The 18529-nt window shown below is 45.6% G+C and overlaps 1 protein-coding gene across 4 annotated transcripts in view; it reads left to right on the top strand.

Annotated features, from left to right (window-relative positions):
• The first annotated feature begins 1809 nt into the window (after positions 1–1809).
• GMEB2 (glucocorticoid modulatory element binding protein 2) overlaps positions 1810–18529 on the top strand; it is a 156062-nt gene continuing 139342 nt past the window's right edge. For all 4 annotated transcript variants that reach the window (XM_085619598.1, XM_085619596.1, XM_085619597.1 and 1 more), the window contains exon 1: positions 1810–1956. The gene's annotated coding sequence lies outside the window, so the exon portion shown is untranslated. The remainder of the gene's footprint in view (positions 1957–18529) is intronic.

The following is an 18529-nucleotide window of genomic DNA, read 5'->3' as shown; positions in this document are numbered from 1 at the left end:
TGGGAAAGAGGCTTGACTGAGAGCCCTGGTAATAGTAAACGAACGATCTGTATTGTTGCTGAGGACTCCCTGCTCTGTTCTGCTTGTCTTGAGGAATGTGCTTCCTTGAGATAAGCACAAGTTTTATGGGGTCCCTTTGCTCCACCTGAAGAATTCCTTGTCTTTGCTTTTGAAGTGTAGTGGGGGGCGGGGGGTTTATGACCCCTCTATCCCTTTGCTTAGCAAACTTTTTGCAGACGTGAGCTGCATCTGGTGTCGCGTTAGAAGTTCTAGAGACCAGATATTTACTGTTTGCGATAAACAAACAAGCATTTGCAATGCAATAGGTCTTGCATTTATACGAGTTTGAGCTATTGGCATTGTAAATGACAATGCTTTTTATTTAAGTTTGGTTTTTTTAAAACATAAATAAAAGGCACTGTCATTTACAATGCCAATAGCTCAAATTTGTATAAGTGCCGAGACCTATTGCATTGCAAATGTTTGTTAGTTTTGTCAATGTGCGACTTGTTTTGGCAAAAGCAAACATGGTTTTTGGTGTCAAAAATGCACACACTGCCACAGTAGTTGATGGCACTGAACAAAACTACTTTCTGTGGAGAGAGAGCGAGAGCGAGATTTAATAAAACAGAAAAGGTCATGGTCAACGCTAGACCAAATGAGGGATTCAATTTTTACAGAATGTCTCAAAAGTGCACCCACGGTATATGTCCTTGCATTAAGTGCAGCTATTCGGCTTTCATGAATTCCCAAGAATTTACAGAATCAGGACAAGAAATAGTACTCCTTGAAAATATTTGTGAAGTGCATTTTAGCATGAGCAAATATGCATAAAATCTGAGTGCTTGCAAGTTCACTTTCCCTCCAACCACTTTTTCCCCCCCGACTCTGTAAGAAGGTTTACTTACGTCTGCCATTGTCAGGAGTAAATTTCCAACACTTCTCAGTATGGGAAAAGATTAGAGAAGAGTTGTTGAAAACCCTTAAAACATGCAAGTTAGTAGGTTTGCACAGACTCAAAAGGGCATTCTAACCCTGGAACTATTGCTTACCACTACCTTTAGCCCCAGTATGTAGATCTGCAGAAACGCGGCAACATAAAGGGATTGCAAGTATTCAAACACCAATATGGTATGAGCCCTGGCATAATCAGAGAGGCCATATCAGAGCTCTTATACAATGAGATTGCTGCCATAATTTGTCACCGCGCTACATGGCACCAAAGGGACAAGTGGATTTAGTTACAAGACAAGTAGATTTACGAAGCAACCTGCCCCATGGACAAGTAGATATTGTATTAAATTCCACACCCCTGAATATGAAAAAAATGTCCTTGTTCCCAAACAATAGGATTCGTACGTCGAGAAAAAAGAAAAAAACACCTGTTCGTTGTTGCTGCAAATGTAGAGCTTTCTGCATCCTTTATGGACCTAGCACGCGATATAAAAGCAACAAATAAATGAATAACGCTGCATAAGTGGAAAGTTACCACACGTAAACACCTTTTTGCGACCAGTAGCAACTTCCACCTAATCTTCATGTATTAGAACTGAGAAGTACTTACTAGCACTCGTTAAAAACCCAGATCATCCATTGTCTACACCGTTATAAAGAACCCAAAGCGGATTAAAAATGTGCGATCTCCATAAACGCGAAACCAGTTGCACCCTGTTCACGGATGTTAGCATTAATCGCCCTCTCTGTTCGCTCCAATCTCAAACAATATTACCATTATTTATCAGTTGAGTGGTGCAGAGACAGCGCATGCGTACAAGAACCATTAGATACCCATTTCACGGCCTATGAAAAGTTTAACGCGGGGAACGCGCGCGGCCAAGGAAAAAACACACCACCGCATCTCATGCACGCGCCTCTCGCTCCTCGGCTTTTATCTTGTGCGTCAGCAACAGGGCGCGCGACACGACGGTGCTCGGGCAGAGACCGGCGTCCACCGAGGTAAGCGCTGCGCACCTCCTTGCTCCCGGGGCTCCTCCCAAAGCTTCCACCGAGCCCACGCTCTGCCTCCCCCTGCCCCTCACGCACCGCGTCCATCCTGCGGTCCCTGCGGAGCGTGAGGACGTCGCGGCGCTGAAGACGACGACGGCCAGGCGGCTGCGGCGTAAGGACGGCGCGAGACGGAGCGAGGTGCCGCTGTGCGTCACTCGGCAGCCGACGTGCTCCATTGCCCTCCCCCTTCTTGTCGTCTCTTGAACGTTTTGTGCGTGTGGGGTAACGGCTGAAAGGGGGTGGGGGCACACGTTCGGCCAACTGTCTCATGATCATCCACAGTAACGTCCGTTGAGGCAAAGCTCCCTTGTTGGGTGGGCTTACGAACTATGTGGAAAACCACTGAGGGAGGGATTTCTGAGGAGACACATTCCCCGGGCGCCCTAAACGGAAACGTCGCGCCCTGCTTTTGGGTTCGACTGGTTGGCTCAGACTGTCGGTTGGCCATTAATATTAATAAAAAGTAGATTTTTCTCCATAAGCTATGCGGATTGTGGTAAAACACCAATAAACCTTGCTTGATTTGTAGTAACATGCCTTTTCTGACCCCCCCTCCCCATTCCTGGTTCTTTAGTCGCGCCTTGCATCCTGGGGATTGTTGTTCTTCGCACACCCCTTCAGAAAACACAACAGCTATACTACTCAAATGCGAAGTATTTTTAACAGCATTAGTTGTAACAGGATGCATGTTACATGGGGTCACTTCTCATCGACATTCAGTCAAACATAAATCTAAAACATTGTCCATGCGTAGTTTAGGTTTAACTGTGTTCCCACCCAGGATAGGATATTAGAAAATTATCAAGTACATTGTTTTCAAATGGAAACTTCCCTTTGGATTCCTATTTACATGCCAGAAGGATCTCATTAAATGCAATATTTGTCAAGTTGTGAGCTGTTGCTTTTTTGTGTGGAGATGGGTCCAGGAGGACACATTTATTAACTGTCTCGCATGGATTAACAAATCGACCTATATGAAGAGTATTCTTTAGTACGGACCCCACCTACGTGGCCTTACTCACTAAAACCATGTCGCAAACATACTGAATGGTAAATCCTGTTATATTCCGATACATATTGAATCACCCATTTTGCGGTTATGCATTTTCTTTATTAAAAAATAAGTAGAGTGTGGAGGTGAATACATACATACTCTTCTCGTGCTCCAAATGTATTGCTAAACCACTCCGTTTTTGTTAATCTACGAACTCTACATTCCAATATTTGGAGCTCATTCTATATCTTAAGAGAAACTAAACGTACCAGCATGCTTAGTCGTGTTGGCTAAAATGTACACTTACGAAGTATAACCATTTGACAGCTAGGTAATTTGTGTTTTTATCATGAACAGTTGCCTAGTCACACATCATACCTGCGAGAGAACACCTGGTGTGAGTAATTATTCTTAAAACAATACGCCTTTAGTGTGTCTTTAGTCCCTAGTGAAGATAGGCTACTCAGACGCATGACATCCATATTGCACTTCATTTTTTCCAGAGACATCCAGTACACAGCACTTACATATCCAGTACAATTCATGAAAATAAGGCCCAGGTTGCCTATTGGACAAATGAAGGCACTGTGTTTTGCCTGAATTTCATGTTCAGCACTCCTCTCAAAGTAGTAGATCAATCTGTGACCCATAACCCCTTAAGCCCTCCAACCCACACCTCTTCTCCTGGCACCCCAGGTTTCTATGAAAAGAAAAAAACGAGATGAGCCAGAACTGATATTAATAACCGATAAGAACCGCAATAAAAGTGGCAATTTCCAATCTTGATTCCACGCTGATAATTCTTATTTATACAACAGAGAAACAGATTTAGGCTCACAACTGGAAAAATAATCTATGTCCATGGTAATTATCTTGTGAGAATGCATACCAAATTAACATATATAGGGGGCAGTTTGCCCATGGATTAATCAAATGACATAACAAAGGGACCATAACGAGGTGCCACTTTAATAGGCAATACATGGGATGGCACTAAGTATGCCAAAAGCAACTCCTTATCTCCCAACACCAATCTTATAAAAATGATTTCAGTGGTAATGATTTACAATTTTCAAAACATTCCCTGCAATCTGCAAGTTATGGCCCACTGTAGTTTCAACAATTGCTACAAAAAAGTTGAAGCAACAGGAGAACCATATTTTCAATAGGGAGAACATGATTTTAGGAAGTAAAGAGAGATGTGCTCTGGGCTGGAAGGAAAGCTTTTGGATTGCGGTTTACAGGAGGAGCAGTCTGACTAGGATGACAACAAAGAAAGGGAGCCACCAGGGAACTACAAGGACATTTAATAAAACCCATCTCGTCATGATCAGATAGACTTTTGAATAGCATGTTAATGACGGGAATGTAACTTTGAAGGACTGTGGCAAGTTTTCACTGACCCTTGGCCCCTGTGGGAGCCTGTATCATCACATTTCTTTCTGTTAGCGGAATACTAGGTGTTTACCCTTTCAACCATTACTCAGTGGTGTTCCCTTGTTTGAGGCTGCTCACACTTATTCTGGAATGTTTGAAGAATGTGTGCTATTCAAATTCTCAGCTATATTACCTTTTGAATGTGCTGAACCTTAAATACAAGTTATCCAGTCGCCTGCGAGAACCTTTGTCTACCCTGCGTTCTGTAAGTGCACCAGTTAACTGAACATTTTAATTGTGAGCATCTATAGACACAATGTGGTCATCTTCACTTTTGCATTTCAGCAACCCTTGCCTTCCAGTCTTACATTGAACTTGAAGACCAGCTAGCACTCTTCACTAGTCTTATAAAGTATACAACCATTATTCTCCTGTGAGTAGAAATCCCAGTTCACTTATTGGTGGTTTGTTTTTAGATGTCAAAGCTATTTGGTGCTCAATGAGATTGATTACTATAGTCTTCATCCAGGGCTTCAAACTCTAGAATTTTACTCCGTATTCCGACTACAAATTGAGAGCAAAGATCCGACGTGAAAAAATAAATTTGTGTGGTCCCTTTCTTCCATTGATTTGGGACTCTAAATACAATAATACTAAAAGAATTGACATATGAATGCTTCTAATGACCGACAATGTTTTATATTCCTCTCACGTTTGGGTTGCTTCTCCAACTCCCATGTTATTCTGAATTCTAGAACATCAGAAAAGCAATTTAAAACCGGGGTCACAGAGCCCAAGTATGTGCTAGGACCCTTTGTGTTTTTGGTTTACCTTACACGACCACAGACCCTCGTTTGCCACTGAAGTGCTCAACTCACAACTGTCACGTATCCATGTACCTGTACAAAAGACATGGATTTAGGGAGCTAAGCTTTTTTAGTTAGCTTGCATGTTATTTACAAATGTTGTAGCCAGTGGGAGAGACCTTGATTTTGAAGTGAAGTTTGGCCATTAAATTGCAGATGGCAAGCAGGAATGTAGGGTCATTCATTTCCTTATCCTTCACATACACCCTTTTCAACTTCAATATGCAATAAAAACCACAATTAGATATTAATGTGAATTACAAGAGAAACGTTTACAATTTTAAAGAAGCTATTGATGACAAGTACTCCGGTAATCATCTGCATAGGTGAAAATTGACTGTTTTAGTAAAGGTATTAACCAATATTATAACTGTTGTAAAACCTTCATGCAATGAAACACTCTTAATAAATGGGTATTGCTTGTCTTGGTGTAGGAATTTTAGGTATCTGTTGAAGAAGACCCACTTGTCTTTGATGAGAAATGTTAACTTGAGCACACACAGGATGAGTGAGAACACATGATTTAATTAAAAAAAGGTGATCCAGCTTGAAAGTAGAAGAACATCCTTTATCAGTATCAACCAAAGATGTATGACCTTATGAAATAAATTCTTCCTGAAGCATCTTTAAGAACAACCAGGTCTTATTCTTTGAAAACAGTTCTTCTGTCTGGGGAAGATTTAGGAGCTACACTGGTACCAGTTATCTAGCTCACGAAATATAAATAGGAACATTTCAGCCCAACAAACTTAATTGCATGTAAGCATTGTTAATTTTATAAGATTTTTCTGCCTGCACAACAAAGATAAATCAATGACCACTATATGGATAGAGCTTGAAAGAAAAAACCCTGGTATATAGAGGTAATACAACTTTATAATGAAAATAAATTGAGGAAGTCCAATGTGCTTGTCTACTATTACAACACTGAACATTATATAGTTCATGCAGATTTGTGTCATCTGTTCATAGCTTACATTAAAAATCAAGCTTCCACTAACATATACCCCCAATTCAGCTCAGTCAATTTTGTTGGCATGTTGTTCAAAAAGAGAATCCTTTTTATAATCCAAAAGTCAATGAGGAAAAACAAAAGTAGGTTGTTCTTGATGTAGTATCAACCTAAACTTGCGATAGGGAAGTGCCAGTAGCTTTGTCAGGAGTGTCAGTCCTATCATGATTTTTTTTGTATGTTCAGGATGAAAAAGAGCCTAAGGAGAGGCAGGTGCAAAGACTTATTGGGGACATTCAGACAACTTCCCGGGGAATACAGTCTATCCATTGGTTATTATTGGCTTTGTGTTTGTTAACTCAGTCGCTTGCTTTCTATTTGTTGGTTTTGTTTTAGACCTGCCAGTATGTCTTTGTCCCTCCTGTGGAGCATAGCTTGTTCACAATATTCTTCCACAAGTGCTCACTTTATGTAAATTGGCTCTTAGATTTTTTTCTTATCTTGTCTCAGTTGCTGTGCATTCAAAGACAGAGGTCAAATATTGGACTCTGTCTTCTGTGGGAGCTTGGTGTTTACTTTTCTTTTTCTGGCTTCAGAGTGAGAGGATTTATGTTGCAGTCATGCTGGGTACTGGGGGTGTGCTGGAGGAAGTCTGTTTGATGTTATTTTTTTGTAGCACACAAAATGTAAATATCTGTAAATGAACTGTGCACATATTTCAGAATGTATCAGAATTAGCAAAGCACTAATGAAGCACATTTTTTGTAATTTGGAAATGTGGTAGAAAGAAATATTTTAATACGATCAAAACTGATCAATACATTAGTTGATGCCCATTCCACACATTATCATTTGTGCGCTGTTCTTATCAGTAAAACTGTATGTCCGTGCAAATGTAATGGTTGTTTCAATAGAAAATGTGTTGTCTGTAATGGCAGTGTGCTACCCCACCCACAACACTCTACACCTCTTAATACAACCCAACTCTACCCTATGCTACTCCATGACACACCACTCTACGACTCTCTTCTCCACTTTACTTTATGCCACGCCACTCTATAACACTCCACGCCAATCTAGGACACTCAACTCCACTCTCTGCCACTTTACGCTACTACACTCTACAACACTCCACTCTATGACACTCTACTCCACTCAATGACATTCTACTTGATGACATTCTGTGCTACTCCACTCTACAACACTCTACACCCCTCTATACCTCTTCACTCTAGGCCAATCTACGCCACTCCACTCTATGGCACTCTGTGCTACTTTAGGCTGCTTCATGCTATTCCTCTCCTATCTATGATAGTTTCCTCCATTCTACAATGCTCTACTCCAGTCTGTGATACTCCACTGTACTCTACGCTCCGTGCCACTCTAAAGCACAGTACTCTCTATGACACTCCCCTCTGCTATTCTACGATACTCCACTCCTCTCCAACCTTTTCCAGTTGTTGGAACACCCTTTGAAAGGGTAGGGATGGACATTGTGGGACCACTGGCTCCCAAGACAGCCATGGGCAACAGGTACATCCTGGTCTTGGTGAACTATGCCATCTGGTACCCGGAGACAATCCCTCTCAGGGCAACAACGGTGCCAGTGGTGGGTCGGGCGTTAATGGGGACCTTTTCCCGCGTGGGGTTCGCCAGAGAGGTGGTTTCTGACAGGGGGACCAATTTCATATCCAAGTCTATGACATCCCTGTGGAAGGAGTGTGGTGTAACCTACAAGTTCACCACCACTTACCACCCACAAGGTAATGGTCTGGTGGAGAGATTCAACCAGACCTCGAAGGGCATGATTAAGGGTCTGACAGAACCCATGAGTCGTAAGTGGGACGTCCTCTTGCCATGCCTTCTCTTTGCGTACAGGGAGGTGCCACAGAAGTCTCTTGGGTTCAGTCCCTTTGAGCTTCTGTATGGTCACCCTGTGAGAGGACCTCTGAGTTTGGTAAAGGAAGGCTGGGAGGCAGCTCCCAGGAAAAATCCCCAGGATGTGTTTAGTTACATGCTGGCCTTCAGAAACCAAACTGCCAGCTTCAGGAAACTTGCTCAGGCGAACCTAGAAGCAAGCCAGGAAGAAATGAAGAAGTGGTATGACCAGAATGTACTCTGGTCGAATTTCAACCTGGGCAGAAAGAGTGGCTCATGGCCCCAGTGGAAGCTTGTGCCTTGCAGGACAAGTGGACTGGGCCGTTTGAGGTGATGGAGCGCAAAAGTGATGTCACCTACCTGGTGGATTTCCGGACTCCAAGGAACCCTTTGAGGGTCCTCCACGTGAACCGCCTCAAGCCCCATTTCAAGAGGTACGAAGTGAGCATGCTCTTGGCGACAGATGATGGGGTGGAAGAGGAGAGTGAACCTCTCCTTGACCTCCTGTCTACCAAGGAGCACGATGGGTCAGTGGAAGGTGTGATCCTCTCCCCTAGACTGACCCCAGAGCAGCAGAGCGACTGTCACCAGTTGTTGGGACAGTTTGCCCGACTGTTCTCTCTGACCCCAGGTGTTACTCACTGGTGTACCCATGACATGGTCATCGGTTGACAGCCCTCCTGTGAAGCACAAGATTTACAGGTTGACTGACTGGGTCAAGGCCAGTATTAAAGAGGAGGTCTCTAAGATGTTAGTGTTAGGGGTGATCGAGCCTTCCAACAGTCCATGGACCAGCCCAGTGGCCTTGGTTCCAAAGGCTGCTGCACCCGGTGCCATTCCAGAACTGCGGTTTTGTTTGGACTACTGTGGGCTCAAAGCAGTCACCAGGACTGACGCACACCCCATCCCCAGAGCTGATGAGCTCATTGATCGGTTGGGAGCTGCCAAATTTCTCAGCATGTTTGATTTCAAGTCTGGGTGCTGGCAGATTGCTTTAACCGATTGGGCCAAAGAGAGGTCGGCATTCTCAACCCCAGAAGGACATTAACAGTTCCGTGTGATGCCCTTTGGGTTGAAGAATGCCCCTGCCACCTTTCAGAGGTTAGTCAACCAGGTGTTGGCTGGACTGAAGGATTTCAGTGCCGCATACCTGGATGACATCGCAGTTTTCAGTTCCAGCTGGGAAGAACACTTGCAGCACCTCAGGGAAGTGTTGAGGGCGCTGCAGAGGTCAGGCCTCTAGATCAAGGCCAGTAAGTGCCAGATCGGGCAGGGTTCTGTGGTGTACTTGAGACACCAGGAGGAAGCGGCCAGGTGGCGCCCCTACAGCCTTAGATGACACCATTCTGGCTTGGGAGCCCCCCAAGACCCAGACAGAGGTGAGGGCCTTCTTAGGTCTAACCAGGTACTACAAGAGGTTTGTTAAGGGCTATGGCACCATTGTTGCCCCCTTGACAGAGCTGACTTCTTAGGAAGCAGCCCAAGAAGGTGATCTGGACTGAGTCCTGCCAGAAGGCTTTTGATACCCTGAAGGCCGCCATGCGCACAGCACCCGTGCTCAAGGCACCCGACATCTCCAAGGAATTCGTGGTGCAGACTGACGCTTCAGAGCATGGTGTGGGAGCGGTGCTCTCACAACTGAACGAAGAGGGCCAAGACCAGCCTGTTGTCTTCTTTAGCAGGAGACAACTCCCCTGGGAACAGAGGTGGAGTGCCATAGAAAGGGAAACTTTTGCTGGGGTCTGGGCACTGAAGAAGCTGAGGCCCTACCCGTTTGGGACTCACTTCCGGGTTCAGACAGACCACAGGTCCCTCAGATGGTTAATGCAATGAGGGGTGAGAATCCAAAACTACTGAGGTGGTCCATTTCCCTACAGGGAATGGACTTTACGGTGGAACACCGTCCTGGCACAGAACACACCAATGCAGATGGTCTGTCCAGGTTTTTCCGCCTTAGTGAAGAGAACTCCCAGGAGGGTGGGTAGTTCTCCCTGGCATCTTTTGGTGTGTTTCCCCTGAGTTTTTGCTTTCTGACTTCCCGGTTTTGACTCTGTTTATGCTGGCTTAGTTTTCTCACTGCTGATCAGTGGTAAAGTGCAAGTGCTCCTGTGCTAAAATGTGTTGTGGTTTGGTGTTTCCATGATTGGCCTGTGTGATTTATGTGTCAGTCCCTAGTAAAGTGCACTGTGTTTGCCAGGGCCTGTAAATCAAATGCTGTTGGTGGGCTGCAGCGCTGGATTGTGTCACCCACCCAAACAGCCCGTAAATGTAACTCCGACCTGCCATTGCAGAGCATGTGTGCAGTCTGGTACTGCCATGTCGAATTGGCAAGTGCACCCACTTGACAGGCCCTCACCTTCCCTTTTCTTACATGTCAGTCACCCCTAAGGTAGGCCCAAGGTATCCCTGTGGGCAGGGTGCAGTGTATGTGAAAGTTAGAACATGCCCTGGTGTGTGTGGCATGTCCTGATAGTGAATTACTTCCAATTTCGTTTTTCACCATTGCAAGGCTACCTTTTCCCCATAGGACAGAATGGGGAGGTTGTTTATAACATCTTATAAACATAACTGGCCCCGGGAACTAGGTAGGAAAATTAAGTTTAGTATGCCTGAACTCAGAATCTAAAGATGCATCTTTTAGTGAAGGTGATTTTTACATTCTGTGTTTGAAAATACCACTTTTAGAAAGTAGGTATTTTCTTGCCTAACCATCCAGTGTGCCTCCACTGGGTTTGTGGATTGACTGTCTGGGTTTTGGATGACAGGGGCTGGGGAGCAGGAGTGGCTCCGGATAGTCTAGGTGGGTCAGGAAAGGGCTGAATAGACCTGGGCTGCATTTAGAATAGGGGGAGGAGATTTCCTTGCACCTGTATGGGCCTGGTCTGCCTCTGACAATGCCGTCTCCACCTCCTGCCAGGAAGCCACACCAGAAAAGGCAGAACTGGTTTTGGCTGGGCACAGACACTCTCTGCCTAAGAGATCAAATGATTTAGGGATATAAATATTAGGGCCCAGACCCCTGAACTTTAGAACTCTTTTGGACCAAGAACACTGCCAAGAAGAAGAGCTGGAGAAGCTGTGAGGATGAACTACCACTTTGCTGTGTGCTTTCGTACCCAGTTACCATGGCCAGTTATGTTTATAAGATGTTATAAACAACCTTCCCATTCTGTCCTATGGGGAACAGGTAGCCTTGCAATAGTGAAAAACGAAATTGGCAGTAATTCACTATCAGGACATGCCACACACACCAGGGCATGTCCTACCTTTTACATACACTGCACCCTGCCCACAGGGGTTCCATGGGTCTACCTTAGGGGTGACTGACATGTAAGAAAAGGGAAGGTGAGGTCCTGGCAAGTGGGTGCACTTGCCAAGTCAACACTGCAGTACCAGATTGCACACAGGCTCTGCAATGGCAGGCCGGAGTTACATTTACGGGCTATTTGGGTGGGTGGCACAATCCAGTGCTGCAGCCCACCAACAGCATTTGATTTACAGGCCCTGGCACACTCAGTGCACTTTACTAGGGACTGACACATAAATCAAACAGGGCAATCATGGAAAAACCAATCCACAACACATTTTACCACAGGAGCACTTGCACTTTACCACTGATCAGCAGTGAGAAAAATACTTAGAAACACTAAGCCAGCACAAACCGAGTCAAAACCGGGAGGTCAGAAAGCAAAAACTCAGGGGAAACACGCCAACAGATGCCAAGTCTAACAACCGCCTGCTACTGCAAAGTGTCTGGAGCCCAAACACTAATTGATCTTCCTTCTGCTTCCAACACAATACAGGTAGCAAGAAAAAAGACTGATAAGCTGCCCATGTCCCTTGTGTAAGAGTGTGAGGTTTCCATCTATAAGTATTGTGCTGTTCTCCTTTTTGATAATCAGAACCTGCTAGATAACCACGAGTCTCATTTCCAGATACAAAAGCACAAGCGTGGAACTTTGGTACATACATATAAACTGGTGCAAGGCTGCCATTAGACACCCAAGAACCAGAAAGAGGATGCTTTGGTATAGATTTATTTATTACTGAAAATATACTCCAGCTATCATTTTGAATCTCAACTTGGCAAGAACTAGGATGAACCATAGCCAGCCAGTCCATGGTCCCCTGCCCAACCCTGCAGAGACATTGCTTCGGGCAAAACCAACTTAGACAGACTTCAGAAAACTTCTAACTTCTAAGATGGGAAATCATAGGGCCCAGATGTACGACTGTTTTTAGCAGTCGCAAATAGAGATTTGGGCCGTTTGTGACCACTAAAACTGCTTTTGTAATGTACTAACCCTATTTTGCAAACCGGTAACCTATTACTGACTCGCAAAAACCGGTATGCGAGACACTATTAGGAAGGGGCATGCCAACACCAGAATGGGGTCCCAAACAATTGCAGTTTACCACCTACTTCTAATATTTTTCATGGTACACGTCAAGGCTATCCCCTCTGGCCCTTACTATTCGTGCTAGCCTTGGAGCCCCTAGCACAACATTTACGATGCGCTATGACAACATATGGCATTCCGGTTGGCTCGGCAAATCACTCTGTATCGCTCTATGCCGACAATATGTTATTGTACTTTAAAGACCGACATATGGATATGCAACCTATAGCCTCTTTGTTCACACAATTTGGGGAAATATCCGGTCTACATATCAACACCTCAAAATCGGTGGCATACTCCTTTTATGATACTTATACTTCACCCAGTCTCCAGTTCGGTCCGCTGCAGTTCAGGGTAGAACCAATAACTTTTAAATATCTGGGCATCCATATTTACAGAACCACTTCTGATACCATAGATGGAAATGTGGTTTGAACGCTAAAGTCCCTAAAATCTCAAGTGGTGTTCTGGAACACCTTGCCCCTAATGACAGCTGGTCGACTGGCTGTATCTAAAATGGTCATGCTACCCAGACTCTTATACTAATTTGTGAACCTCCCTGTAGCCCTTCCAGCATGGATCTACCAAGCACTCCACACATTACTAACTTCATTGCTCTGAGGACCGGGTCGACATAGATTGCCCTTGCCAAAATGCAGTTGCGGAGCACCGAAGGGGGCATGGGGGCACGGGATTGTGAGGCATACTGTTTAGCCGGGCAATTACAATGGTTGGCGTACTGGCTGGCCTGCCATAACTTATTCGAAATAGGTTTCTCACCTGAGTACTTAAAACTTGTATCATTACAGAAAATACTATGCCCCGGTGCAGGGCGGGTAAGAGATCCACCCTTCCTTCTCCATATAGCACTCCATTACTGGAAGCTGGCACTGAAATATGCCAAAACGCCCACCTCATATGCCTCAAATGTTCCGGCGTGTGTCCTACCATCCTTGCGGGGAATATTATCAACTAATGGGTTGCGGAGTTGGGTGGAGGCCGGAGTTGAAACAGTGGGGGATTTTTTCCTAGACGGTAATTTAATGCCCCATGATGAGTTTATACAAACTAATGCTGTTCCAAGTACACTGTTCTTAACTCACGCTGCAATTACACATTACATACGCCGGCACTGGTTGGTGGACCAAAAGGAACCCCCTACCTTCCAACTACTGCAAGCACTACACATAATGGGTCATGGGAGCCATCTGGTTAGATGGTTATACCGGGGAATAAGTATAAATATGGTCATTTCACTATTGTCCGTTCGCCAGAAGTGGGAAACTGCGATAGCCAGGGAATTTACTGACAGAGAATGGGCTCAGATCCTAAAACATCCCAGACGAGTCTCCGGCAATGTTCGACTTAAATCTATACAGTCGCTAATACTACACAGAGCTTACCTAACATCGCAGGCGATACAAGGCACGTACCTGACCGCATCTTCAGTCTGTTCTAGATGTTGCCGCCCAGATGCTGACTTCATCCGCATGATGTGGGCTTGTCCCTCTCTGAACGGGTTTTGGACTGAAATCATGCAGGCCCTCACTCAAGTTACTGAACGCTCCTCTTGGGCCTCTATCGAGGCCTGTCTTTTGGATCTTTTCCCCCCTCCCCAAAAAGGCGGTTGTTCTGTGCTGCTTTACAGGGCTCTCCTTGATGTTAGCCAAGAGGCTAAACACGCAGCTGGACATCTAGTGCGGCACCGCGTGAGGAAAAGTGGAGAGAAGAAGTTATTAAATGGGCTACTGCTGAGAGAGGGACGCTGCAGCACGAGGAGGTTAGGGGACTGAGGAAAAAGCCAATTTCAATGGAATGGGCCCAACTGTTAGAACATTTCAGGGTACATACCGCAGCTGAACCTGAAGACTGAGGGACTAGCAGCACCCGCCCCCCCACCCCCCCTTTGTGTTTTCAGCCTGTGCCGAATTGCCCGGGCACCTATTAAAGATAAGCATTATGTATTGAAATGATCGTGTAACCCCTCCCTTGACATGGATCCTCTCTCTTCCCCCTACCTCTCTCTACCCCTACTGCTCCAGCTCAGTCACCCCGTAAGGATATATTATAAGACTCAGGCACTCAGAACATAGCGGCATTGCTTTAAAGTTTTAGGAAGGTATTTATATTTTATGGGAGGGGGGAAAGTTGGAGTTATGAAACATAATCACCTGAAAAGTATATCCAGACGTTGTATGTAAACCTCTCATTACGCACACGAATTCAGAAAATCTACTGCGATGACTAAGTCTGTTAAACATGTAATTGTACCAAATCTTGAAATTATTGACCTTGCATTTTGTTAGTCAGAAGATGTAACCACTGACAGATGTAATGTGTCTATACATAAACTGAAAAATGAATAACATTTGTGTAAAACAAAATATATATTGATGAGGCAGGTCAATTGCGACCCCCCCATTGGGAATCACTAATGTGTCTGAGACAAATCAGTACATTTCATTTTGCGAGTCTCTAATTTCGAGTCACAAAAAACTGCAATTAGAGACTCGCAGAATGAAATTATCATACCTTTTGGCCCCAAGAGGCTAAGGAACTGGTGAACAACTGTGCTCTAAAAAACATGCAATGTTACATAATAGCTTAAAACTTGTGGCTAATGATATAGGAAAAATATAATTGTTGTTCCCTGATCAGAAGACATTCCAGAGAAAAATGAGTATTCTTCCCTGATTACAAGACATTAAAGAGGAAGGTATGAAGAGAATTGTATAGCCCAGCCCTATAACTAAATAACCTCAAATCATTAACCTTAATCCTTAGCCGCTTCCATGTGTCGGACGGCCCCCTGCCGTCTGACGTCACGGTGGGTGTGAGAAGTTGGCCTGATGTATGATGTCACTAGTTCTAGTGTACACCCTATATCAGTCCAAACAACCCTTATGGTGATTGGTTGTAAAGTCAACCTTATAGACCAGCTATCCTAGTGGTAGCATGGACAAGAGCAGTCTTAGGCTAAACTCTGAATGGCATGTGAAGCCAGTTGTGATACCATATATAATCCCTTGAATACCAAATGAAAGGACACCACAACAGATATATATATCAAATAAAGTGTATTTATTCTAGTCAAACCCGCAGCACTCTTTATGATATTAGAGGTAAGTACAACACAGTCTTATTTAAGCATACATTAAGTCACATAGGTAAGTAATACAGTTAGGCCCTAGGGGCCACGCAAACCATATACTAAAGAAGTGGTATAAGGACCACTGTCACGGAAATAGAATAGGCCTAGGCCTAGGGAATCGCTGGGGCTACACTACACTACCAACAGTTAGGAAGTGGGAGGCCCACGGGATTCAGGTGCAGAGTGGAAACACTCACGCGTAATGCGTATAGTCGATAGAAATAGTACAGTTTTGAAATAAGCAGTTTAAGGACACTTCTGAAGCAGCTTGAGAGTCGAGACTCGGAAACTAGACCCTAGGATAGTCACTACCCTTGTGAGCACCGAAGTACCCAATTTACCTAGCCCACGGGCTGCGGGTGCATAGGTGTGAACTTGCGTCGGGTTTCGTCGTGGACTTCTATGGATGCCTGAAGGAAAGTTGCTGACAGGCAGTCAGTGAAGAGTGTCCGGTGGATCCCAAGGCTGGGATCAAGAAGAGAGGATACCTGCAAGCAGAAGGGACAGAGTCAAGGTCACTAGCCAGTGACCACGTGGAACCAGGAAGGAACCAGGCGATGTCGTGAAGATTGCAGGTGAAAGGTGAAGCTTGTCGCTGCAGCCACGGGTACCAGGAGACGTCGAGGACGACCAGGACCAGGAGGCGAGCTGTCCCACGAAGGCTCTTGCTGTCGGCGGCGTCGAAGTCGAACTAGGACTCACCAAGCCTTGGAAAGCGGAACCCACGAAGAATGGAGGACTTGCTTCTGGTGCAGACCAGGAAGGTCTGGGGTGCTTCTCTTTTGCAAGGAAGCGGGAGCCAGTCTGGAGGAGCCAAACCAGCGGTGAAGATTTCAAGGTGTGTCGTCACAAAGGCCGCTAGCCAACGGGCAAGCAACCGGACAGACGCGGCAAGCAGGAAAATGCAGAAGGGCCCCACGCAGGACTCGTGGAGTGTGGGGGGCTGATCTTCGGTGCAGATGGTGCTTGGGGTTGGGGCTTCTCAATCCCCGGTGCACAACTTCGAGGGTACCTCAGAAGCTGCGCTGGAAGATACTCGCCACTTTTCCCAGGTAGCCGGTCCCACGTCTCTCGTCGCCCCCACGGATCTCAGCTCGGCTGTGGATGTGGATCAGGGTCGGAGAAGTCTGGAAGTCAAGGCTCTGGTCGGGCTCTGCAGTCGGTCCCTCGTAGAACTTTAGCAAAGCAAAGGGTAGTCTCTTGATGGTGCCTGTTTGCACAGGGTAACCACTCCTTGGCCACAAGGGAGATTCTTCAGTCTTCTTCTTTCGTCGAATGTCGAAGGTCCAGAGTTTCTGTTCAAGTTGCAGGTTCAGGATAATCTAATCTCCTGAGGCCCAGCTACCACTCTTATCCAAATCTGGGGGGCTGGGTTGCCTGCTAGGTCACGCCTTATGGGTGGGACCTGGGAGGGGGGTGGTTACACCCCCTTCCCTTTGTCCAGTTTCGCTCCAGGACTGGGGCTGGAGTGCCCCAGTACCGGTTTGAACTGGACTATGCATGGAGCACCTTGTGTGACCCAGGCAGTGTCTCGTTTTATTCATCCCTCCCTGCCCCAATACACTAAGGCCTGTCTGGGGTGGTGCTCGCTCCTCCCAAGGCAGGAAACCTATTGTCCAAGCCTCCCTTGCCGGGATCACTCCCAGCAGCAGGAGGTCAGACTTGTGTCGTGGCAGCAGCATCCATTTTGTGATGCTGGGGCTCTGGTTAACTTTAACCGGGTAAGTAGGTTACAACATGTCTTCTCCCTCTAAAAGGGAGGGATAATATCCTCATCCCCAGAAATGGGATGGGGGTATTATTCCAAAGTGTTAGACACCTTACACGACATGTTTTGATAAAGCCAAACCATAGTTACCATAACCGTTTAAGATTATAAGGCACTTTAAGAGTATATGGTAGGCTATATCATAGAACAGCTATAAGGACATGGTTCCGAAAGCTGCAGACAGGCTCAGCTCATGCTAGAGCACCATCTCACATGTTACCAAGCACTTTGCCTCCAGGATTGTTAAGGCCTGCCATAGGAGTGGCTGATAGGTACACATGTGTCTATATGTAAGATAGGTATAGGAATACTACACCTAAGCAAGGGGTGATTACACGACCTTGCCCCAGCTGAGTGATCAGCCAGTTGTGTCATAATGGAAGGCCAGGCCAGGGGTGGCATAATACATGCTGCAGCCCCTGGTAGGCCTAGGGTACACCTATGCCCTGGGTACCTAGGGTACACTGTACAGGGGCCAATAAGGTGATCCTATCTAAATGGGTTATGCACCTAAAGTACATAGTATCAATTTAGAGAGAGAACAGCAGGGCTGTGGGTCTGATTAGCAGACCCACAGCCACATCTAAGTCGAAAATCAGTAAAGCAAAAGCAAAAAGTAGGGGTGAACATAGAAAGCAGACCCTACTCTCCTACACAACCACCCCCCCAAACGTAGGGACATTAAACTAACCTTGACCAGTTGAGTCTTCATGTTCTAAGTGGAAATATCTGGAGAGTCCATCTGCATTGGCATGGTCAGTCCCAGGTCTATGTTCCACTGTGAAGTCCATCCCCTGTAGGGAAATGGACCACCTAAGAAGTTTGGGATTTTCACCCTTCATCTGATTTAGCCACAAGAGGGGCTTATGGTCTGTCTGAATCTTGAAGTGAGTGCCAAACAAGTATGGCCTCAGCTTCTTCAGGGCCCAAACCACAGCAAAGGCCTCCCTCTCAATAGCTGACCAACGTTTCTCTCTAGGAGTCAGCCTTCTACTTATAAAAGCAATGGGCTGGTCTTGACCATCTATATTAAGTTGTGAAAGAACAGCGCCCACACCCAACTCAGAAGCATCTGTCTGGACAATGAACTCTTTGGAGTAGTCTGGACTTTTCAGAATAGGTGCACTGCACATGGC

Source organism: Triturus cristatus, chromosome 7 (assembly GCF_964204655.1).
Source record: "Triturus cristatus chromosome 7, aTriCri1.1, whole genome shotgun sequence".
In the NCBI taxonomy this organism is placed as follows: domain Eukaryota; kingdom Metazoa; phylum Chordata; class Amphibia; order Caudata; family Salamandridae; genus Triturus; species Triturus cristatus.
Note: the sequence above shows the minus strand (reverse complement) of the source record. Positions and strands in the feature narration are given on the sequence as shown.